Here is a 10508-nt window from a genome sequence, read left to right on the forward strand (position 1 = left end):
GAGGTGTCAGGGGGTGGAGCCTGGCTGGTGGTGAGGTACTGTGGTAGGGCCCTGACCCAGGAGAGGATGTCCTCTTCTCAGTCTCCTCCCTTTTCTCTCTGTTTTGTGACCACCATGGGATGAGCAGCTTTTCTCCACCCTGCTGAGGAGCCAGCTAACTGTATTTGAACGGAATCCACTGAAAACTGTGAGCCAAGTAAACCTTTAAAATTGTAGGTGTTGGGTATTTTGTCCCGGGGATGGAAAGTAACTGCTAGGATTCATCAATATAGAAACGACTAAGTGGGAAATGCCACGTGAGGAGAATAAAGAACAAATACCCTAAAATCATCTCACTGTACGCAGAAAAACCATTTGACAGAGTTAAATATCTTTCCTGATAAAGACTAACAATAAAAGCAGACACAAAATTCCATAGATAGTATCATATGACTCTGAAAGATTCCCAGGAACAAGGCAAGGATATCCAATCTACCCATTTTTTTAAACATGTTTCTAAGTATTCTAACTAGACAAGTTTAAAAAAGAATAAAATAGAAGCATTCAATCACGAAAAGATGGGAAATAATCTCTGTTTTCTGTTGACATAATATTTATATGATAAAAATAAAGTACTGCAACTAATAAACCCAGTAAAGTTGCAGGTTACAAAATTACCACTTAAAAGTTACTAGCACTTCTTTATAACAGCATCAAATCATAGGAGAAAACCACTAAGAAGTCATTGCCATTTGGGTGTAGTGATGCATGCCTGCAATCCCTAAAGTTGGTGGCTGGAGCAGGGGAATCTTTCTTTGAATCCAGCCTGAGCTACAAAGTGAGTATAAGGCCAGCCTGGACTGCATAGTAAAACCCTGTCCCCTCCCGCGAAAAAAAGAAAAGAAAAGAAAAAAAAAAGTTTACTCTTAATTTTTTCAAAGAACCTTCATATTTTATTCACTTGTAGCTGAGCACATTCAACTACAACTCTACAGGGTCTCCTCTTTCTCCATATCCTTAGTAATAATTAACTTTTAAAAATATAATTAACATTCTAACAAGTATGAACAGTGCAATCCTTATTCAAAACGCAATCCTGTTTTCTTAGAAAAAAAAGCCACCAAAAATGGCTATATTCTTAACGTTTGAAAGAAACTACAAAAGCTTCTGAATTGTCAAAGCAATCTTGAAAAATAAGGTTCAAACATTACACATTATGGATTAAAAAGTATATTGCAAAGAAATACTCAAAACAGCATAAAAACAGCCACAGTGACCAATGAAACAGTAGACTGCTAGCAACAAACCCATGAATTTAGGATCAATTGGTTCTTAGCAAATGTGTTAAGACCAAATTACAAAGGCAGTGTAATCACTTCCATAAATGATGGTGGAAACACCGATCATGTATCTGTGGAAGAATTTGATTAAACCCTTATTTCACACCATATACACAGCTATACAATGAATTAAAACTAAGAAATCAAACTTATGAGAAGAAAGCATGGGGGAAACCACTACTACTACACTGATTTGAATGATTATTGTTTTTGACATGATGCTAAAATCAGAAGCAACAAAATAAAAAATGAACAGGAACAGTTGCGTCAACCTAAAGTCTTCTGAACAGCCATGTAAATTATTTGTAAATTACATATCTAACAAGAGTCTAATATCTAAAATTTGTAATGAATTAAAGCTCCCTTTCAAGAAATCAACTAACCCAACTTAAAATTATATTCCTTTTTAGGGAAATTTTAACATCACTAATCACCAGAAAATGCAAATTAAGATCATAATGTGATATAATCTCACACTTGTTAGTGTGACAATTATAAAAAAAAAATTAAAAAGAGTTGTTAAGGATATGGTGAAAGAGGAGATCTTGTATAGTTTTAGTAGATATCACTCAGGTATAACTAAATAAAATATAGAGGGTCTTCAAAAAATTAAAAATAGAACTGATGCATTCTGTGGCAATCTCACTTCAGAATGTAAATACAAAAGATTGATGTCTGTATGCCAAAGCATTATTTCCTGTCCCTTGTTCATTCAACATCCTTCACAATGGGTAAAACATAGAAGCTAGGAGTCCTAGTAGGAAAGTAAGTGTGCTGCAGGGGACAAAGGCTAAGGGACATATGGGATACAGACACACAACAGAACAGGAGGCAGCTTGAACACAGAGGGGATGCTGTTGCTTGTGACATCAGATGAGTGTGGAGGGTGTCATGCTAAATTGAATAGGTCAGGAACAGAAAGACAAATACTAAGTGATCTCATGTATACATGATCTCTAAAAATGCCAAAGTCAAGAGTGCAGAGTAGACTGGTGACCAGCAGAGGGTGAGAGAGAGAGGGTGTACAGGAAAAGGGAGATAGTTATCAAAGGCAGCAGTTTCCCTCAGACTAGAGGAATAAACTTTAGTGGTTGTTCTAACAGAATTGTGAATGTGATACACTAAAATGCATTGTAATTCTACAATTATGGAATAGTAAGGTGAATACAATTTAAAACTGTACATTCTTATGTATTCATCACAAAAAGGATAAGAATTTAAGCTGATGAATATGCTAATTACCCTGAGGTGAGCATTACCCAAAGCTTACATGAGTCAAAACATGACAACACACTTCATGTGTATGTCTAAATATTATGTTAAAAATAAAATTTCCTACAGTATAGATTTTAAAAATATTAAGAGCAAAACTGAACATGTGTGAAGTGACTATAGATTTATTAATTCACTGTACTTAATCTTTCCAAGGTGTAAACATTTTTATGAACATCACAATATTTCTTCTCTATCTCTATCCATGCCCCATTTCTCTCTCTGTAGAAGGCTTTCTAGAATTTAAAGCTGTGATTCCAACTGCTTGAAGGGTGCACCACATGTCATTAATCCAGTGGTATTCCCAGCTCATTCCCAGCTGACTGAATTATCCCAGAGAGAGCCCCAGAGTCCAGGAAAAGTCATCCACAAAAGGAATACTTTTTGTTAGAAGTTGGAAGTTGGACCAATGTGTATGAAAGGATTTAGCTGTGAGAAACACTCACTAAAGAGATTTGTTGTAGCTGTTTATGATACAGCTTCATAAAATTGATCTACCAGGTCAGTGACTGTTTTTAGGGATCTTCTACCTCACACTCAAAGAAGACATTGTATAGAAAAAATAGATATATAATCTCAACTTATGAATGAAGACACAGGATGGTGTATAATTCTCTTCAAATTCTGTATTCTACACAAACATTCTCTGACTCCTTCTAGAACCTGAAATGATCACCCACAGTCCATCTCTATCAGGTTGTAAGGGTAGCTACACTAGTTTTGAATTGTTGAATGTTGAATCTTGTATACATCTGATGAAATAGTAACTGTCCAATGTTTGCCTAGGGAATCACAATCAAAGATTTCTGAGTTATATGTACCAAGTTTCTTTGCTTTCTTCTCTACAGTTGTGGTCATCTTATCCTTATTGCCTTCTTATAGCAACTTTTCCAAAATGATGATGGTTGAAAGCTTACCGCAGCTGAGATCGTCATTGGTGACAGTCAAAATGCACCATGGTAGCTATTCCTTCAAAGAGCATATTCTTATCTATCTTTTTAAGACATTTTAGATTTCTGTTTTGTTTTGTGGTACTAGGATTTTAATCCAGGCCTTTCACACTGAATTATTTTTCCATTTCCTTTCTTAAAGATTTCTTTTTTCTTTTTTTGGAACTGGGGATTGAACTCAGGTCCTTGTACTTGCCAGTCAAATGCTTATTCAACAGAGCTATCACCCCAGCCCCTCTTAAAGAGTTTTTTCCCCTGTATTTTAGGGAAGGGTCTACAGGGTGTTCTGGGTCTCACTTCTAGATTGGACTCTTAGTGATTCTCCTGTTTATAGCCTTCCAAGTGCTGGGATTATGGGTGTGTGTCACCTCAGCCCGTCTCAATAGCAGTCTCAGTGCACCCTGGGGACAGGGCCAGCATAGCAGGCTCAGGGATCTAAACCTTTGCCCCTATACCTGCTTGCAGTTGCTTTAATCCACTGAGCTATTTGGCCAGCTGTCTATTTATAAATTTTGAGACAGTCTTGTTATTATATTAAATTGTCCAGTCTGGGCTCTTGTGTTCAATCCCAGCTTCTAAGAGTGCCAATTTTACAGGGTTGTGCTCCCTGGTTACACTTTCTAGTGTAATGTAACATCCAGCCTCATATGGTCATAGTTTTTCAGAGATGGCTGACTCTAGAGGGGCCAGAACTGATTCATGGGGCAATCAAAGGCACTAGGATTAAGGGCTTGGGTGTTACTCACCCTAGAGGGTCTGGATAAGAAAAAAGGGCAGAAAGACACTTTTAGGCACCCTTCTTAGTTTGCTACTTTCTACCAGCCATGAACATTTCTCTTCACCAAGTCTTGTCTCCAGTGCCACCCTGCCTTGAAGCCAGTTGATTATGGACTGAAACTTCTACAAACTATGAGTCTAATAAATCTTTTCTCCTTTAATTTTGGGCATCAATTATTTTATCTCAGCAACAAGAAAAGTGAATAAGACATCCAGCCACCACTTCTTTTGCAGTTTAACAATTAACATAATAGAAATGAACATACTGAAGTACCATTTGACATGGCTTCTATTTATTTCAGTCTTTTTTCAAATGCCCTAAACTTTATATTCTTTGATTGTTATAAGTTCTTCCATCTCAGATATCATCACAACTTTCTAAGTTCTCAAAGCAAATATCAATAATCCACAAACACACTATTTTGAACTTTGAAAAGTCCCAAAATTGACTGTTTCCTGAATTTTCAAGAAAGGTTCTTAACCAGCCTTATAGGTTATTCTTCGGGAAAAAAAAAAGATATATTATTTCTTTGATTAATTGTTTTAATCACATGTTAGGGATTGTTATATTTTTATTTTAGGTGTATTTTCATATACACTAGCAAAACAGACTAAAGCAACATTCTAGGTTTTTCAAGAAATGATAAAAATAATAACTATGGTGTACAGCAGCTGGAATAGGACTCTGGATTAGGGGATTTTCATCTTTTTCCTTGAAACTGTTGTCCTAGTAGATACAAGGATACTAAAAATACAATGTAATCTACATGATAATATAGATTTGTGAGTTTTCATGTGCATCAGATAATTCATTAACTCATATTCAGGTAGATAAGTACATGAGAGTGTTACCATTTCTATGCTAATACCTTAATATATGCTAAACATACTTAATATTGAAATACATGTAAAAAAACCAATTGCCAATGACCTACATGGTAGACTGGAAAGTGGTCCTCAAGATATCAAAGTAGTAATTATGGGAGTTATAAATATTATTGTAGATAGAAGAAAGAGACTTTTGCAGATCTGATTAAATTTAGGATATGGTGATGATAAAAATCTCCTGTGTTATCATCTATCTAGGCTCCAACTGTAATCACAAGTGTGCTTTTACAAGGAAAACAGAAGGAAATGTTGCTACAGAAGAGGAACTGATGACATGATTTGAAAAGATTAAGAGCAAGGTACATTAGAATTTTCCAGGGGCCAGGGAGATGGCTCAGTAGAATAAGCGCTTCCCTGGCAAGTGCAAGGTTCTGAGTTCAATCCCCAGTTCTGTAAAACAAAAACAAAAACAAAGAAAGAACAAACAAACAAAAAACCTTTCCAGAATGTAGAAAAATCAAGGAAATAGAATTTCCTCTGATTCTTTTCAGGGACCGAGATGTGGAAATATCTTACTCTTTTTCACCATTACACTTATTTCAATTTCTAACTTCAGACCTATAAGATGATAAAAGAGTGCTTTTCCAAATCACTGTTTGTGGTACTTCTCCATCAGACACCTCATAGTACTACAATGTACAAAGACCATTTTCTGGGCTAATAAAAAAGGAAAAACGATGTAGAATTTAAATGCAAAAATGTCTAACTGATAAATTAATTTATATGGTATGCATGAAGAAAAATAACTGAAACTGTAAAGAAAACAGTGATGGAAAGCATTCATCTCTCAGATACCTTTGTGATGTCTTCTGTGAGTGGAGCTCTAGCCCATCTTTTGTGTTTCTTAATATCTTAATGTAATGCTGACTTTATGCAAAATGACTAAAAACCCCCTATACGTTCATCTTCTAAAACTTTGTCATTCGTTCTCATTCTCTGTAATGTCTTAAATGGTCTCTATTCTCTGTTATTCTATTTGGAAAAAATGCAGAAAATTTATTACCAGCATTATGCAATTTTGGGCTGGGGATATAGCTCATTCTTCTAAGCACCTGCCTGGCAAGCATAGGGACCCGGGTTCGATCCCTGGTACCACATGCTGTGTGGGCCCCAGTAGCCTGACTGCACTGTGCTAGCAACCAAAACCAGGCATGGTGGCGCATTCTTGTAATCTCCCCTAGTGCCAGAGGGGGGCAGAGACAGGAGGATCACTGGGAGGCCATACTGCATAGTGAGACCCTGTAGCAAGTAAATAAAGAAGTAATATGCAAGTTAATGATACTACTTGATGTTTTTAACATAGGATCTCAGCTTAGTTTCTGTTTTACTGAGCATAAAAGTAGGCAGACATGTCTGATTAAGTGTGCTCTTAAAACATTTAAAGCAAACTGCCAAATCTGCTTGAAACCTTAGGTATGCTTACTTATTAATTCTTAGTGAAATTAAAGAACTACTTCCAGCAATTATTTTCTGCTAGTTAGTATCTCTACATTTATATGAGAGATTTGTTGCCCTATAGAAACTACAGAGGGATTTGGAATTTGATGCTAAAAGGTGTTTTGATTAATGATTTCATAAACAAAGAATATAAACTAAAGGCTGCAAATTCCCCGCAATAAGATCACCACTGTTACTTTCTAGATAAGATTCTTTCTGGGGAGTATTGAAGAAACATTGGATTTTCAGAGAAAAATGCTACAAGAAAAATAAAATGAAGGTCAAATTGTAAATTCATACAAGACAGGAGGGGAAGAGAGAAATTACTGTCTAAATAATTAAAGAGTTAGCCAAGAGTGTATTTGTAATTCAGTTTGAAGAGTAGCTCTGGACCTATCGTTTTTCAAGTTTCTACAAATGTATGTAAGGTCATAATAAACAAAGTTTTTTTTTTCTTTTTACTTCTAATAAACCTAAATCAGAACTAGAGCAGAGCTTATAAAAATAGCTTCTGTTATATTCATGCTTTATCTCACTATAGGAAAATGAAATTAAATAGTATTGCCTTTCCTTCCCCCTTTCGTTTTCCAACCACCAGGAACTGTTAGGGTTTAGGAAGAAACAACAAGAAATTCGTTGTTAGAACTGTTTTACACCATGAGATTACATGAATCCTACTCCTACCTTCGGTACATTGGCTACCTCCAAATATCCTACCTTCAAATATTTTCCAATATTGAGAAGAACAAATACATGAAAAATGCAAGTATCATAGATGTATTTCCTACTTTGGAGAGGCAAGTTTTCACGTGTAGTAAAAGAGAAAAAAAATTACAGTGATCCATGCAGAGGATGTTAAGATTTTATTAATGTCATGGAAAAATAACAAGCCACTAAAGCAGACACACACACACACACACACACACACACACACACACACGTGCTCAAATGCATTCAAGCACTCAAGATGAGCATTGATTTTTGGGTTCATTTAGCTCATTCAAAGATGAACAAAATAAAAGTCCTGGATGAAAATAATTATTTTCCTCTGGCCAAAGGAAAAATCAGTGCCATAAAGGAGAGGTACGTACAGATTATTTCCTAGGTATCAAGTTTCTTCTAAATCTATAAGGTTAAAAAGCACAAAGCAAATCCTGTCACAGGAGTGCAGAACTCCCTTGAGCCTATTTCTTCCCAATCCATGTTGCACAAGCAGCCAGCTAAATCGCCTAGTCTGCTTTTGAGAGTGACACAGAAGGACTGACCTGTTTGTTCTTATATTTTGTGGAAAAATACAGTAATAATGCCATGGTTGTACTTAATAATTATGTATATTGGTTACAATTTGAAAATTGTATGAAAACCCTGAGTTCAATCCTCACTATGATAAATATAAAATAAAAAACCTAAATCACAGTATTTTATTGAGTTCCAAGATCGCCGATTGTCTTCACTGTTATATTGTTGCCCACTGTTTACCCCTGTTTCTTTATAGAGGAAGAAAAAGAAGAACTACTCATGCAAACACATGCTCCCCATTACTGAATTAATGTGCTAAACTCAAGCCCAATTTACTGACCAATAGGTCATACCTCAGGAACAACACAAGCTCCTTATGCCTTGACCAGGTTTGGGCAAATGTCCAAGCACCATATAGATTAAGACACTGACATTACCATCTTATAGTACATGCTAATCAAAATCTTTGTTTGGTTTATCTATTATTTTAATAGAAAAATAAGGCTAATAGTAAGGTCAAACTGCATAACATTCTTGACTCACTGTTTCCTGGTACCCTAAGGAGGCAGGATGGAGTTAGCAGGCAGTGAAGGTACCTTTTCAGAGAAGACACTCAGGGGTGGGGAGATAGCTCAATGGAATAAATGCTTGCCAGGCAAGCACAAGGTCCTAAGTTCAATCCCTGGTACCAAAAAAAAAAAAAAAAAAAAAAAAGCAATAAAAACATGAAATCAGTTTGGGGTCCAAATATGAGAGACTGGGACTTTGACAGATAGCTAAATTGTTTAAAGCCCCCCCTTGGGCAAATGCAGTCAGGTGCATAGGACCGAGGTATGATTCCCAGCTCCAGAAGCTGCACCAAACCTGCCCTTAAGGCAGCATGAAGTAGCCAAAAAAAAAAAAAAAAAAAAAAAGAAAGAAAAAGAAAAAACCCTCAAGGGCCAGGGAGATAGCTCAGTAGAATAAGCACTTGCCTGGCAAGCACAAGGTCCTGAGTTCAATCTTCAGTACCGTCAAAAACAAACAAAGAAAAAAACTCATTCTTTGCTCATGACCACTCCCTTACTAGGTCATTGATCTTACATTCCTTGTCTAATTCCTCTTAAATCCCAGTGGAATTGAAAGTGCATTTGTCTACTTCCCTATAAATTCCTTGATTTTTGTAAATATTTCAGAGATAGTGGTGTTGAGCTAGAATGGCTAGCAAAGAGCTCTGACCTATCCTGGACAGTTGCTGCGCTGCTTTACGAACAGCGTCAGAAGCAGGGGCGGGGAGAGGGAACCCCACGGAGTACTACAAATGCCTTCCTGTAACCTTCCTTAGGCAGCTGCTGAGACATTGTATCCAGCTAAGTTTGATGAAGTGGACTATTCAACCCCTCAAGATATTTTGTGGATATATTAAGGATTTTCTCAGACGCTTTAAAATGAATCAGACAAGGATATTATTCCTTCATTCAGTTTACCCAAGGCCACTCTGTGAACTCAGATAAATTATATGTAATTTTATTATTCATTTATAATTATAGATCCTAACTCGTGCAATAAATTTAAAAGATAAGGTGATATAACAAATACCACATTGCTAAGGGCACAAGACTACACACTCAACAATATCAATCTGTGTACATACCTACCTACCATCTTCCACTTTCTAGGTAAGAAACTTTCTTTAGTCTTGATGAAGTTCTTTTTAATAAGCTACTTTGTATGCCATTGGTATAGTGATAGCAACAATATACTGAGCTTTATCATCTTAGGTTTTCATCATACTTACGTTTCAAACTGTTCTAACTCTTTTAATTTAAAGTGTATCTCTTGACAGTGTTTCATACTTGTATATGGAGGTGTTTTGCCTATTTTGAAAATTTTGTCCTTACATTAGAGTGTTTAGTCTATTTACATTTACTATAATTACATGTGCTTTAGGCTTCAATACTATTACTATTTGCCCTTGTTACTTTGTGAGACTCATATTTTTCTTTTTCTGTCTAATTTTTGCTTGATGTTTTCTTTGAGTGCATTTTGTTTTTAGTTTGAAAGTGATATATTTACTATTATTTTAATGGTTACTGTAGATTTTGAAAGATGCAATTTTTAATTGTGTTAAGTAGAATATAATTTCCTTTATTTTTCTTTCCTTCCATCTTTCCTTTCTTCCCTCTTTTCCTTCCTTCCTGCCTTCTTTCCTTCTTTCCTCCTTTCCTTCCTTCTTTTCAAGGCAAGGTCTCATTATCTAGTGCAGGCTGGCTTTAACCTCACAATGTAGCCCAGGAAGACCTTGAACTTATGGAAATCTTCCTGCCTCAGCCTCCCAAGTGTTGTGATTATTGGCATATGCCACCATACTTCACTAATGAGTGCTATATGGCCAATAACATACAAACATTTTAGGACATCCTAAGTTTTGGCACACATTTGACTTACTTACTAAATGTTTCTCTGTAATAGGAAAGTTGGATGAAGCCACCATACAATTTTTAATGTAATACATTTTATATTTTCTCAGTTCAAATTTTACAATTTTTTTACTCTTATATGCACTTTTGAACTATTTTTCCTGTTTCAGATAAAGAACATACATTATTTTTCCTTTAGTGAGGATCTGATGGGAAAAAAAAGCAAT

Source organism: Octodon degus, unplaced genomic scaffold (genome assembly GCF_000260255.1).
Source record: "Octodon degus isolate 3935 unplaced genomic scaffold, OctDeg1.0 scaffold00340, whole genome shotgun sequence".
Classification (NCBI taxonomy): Eukaryota; Metazoa; Chordata; class Mammalia; order Rodentia; family Octodontidae; genus Octodon; species Octodon degus.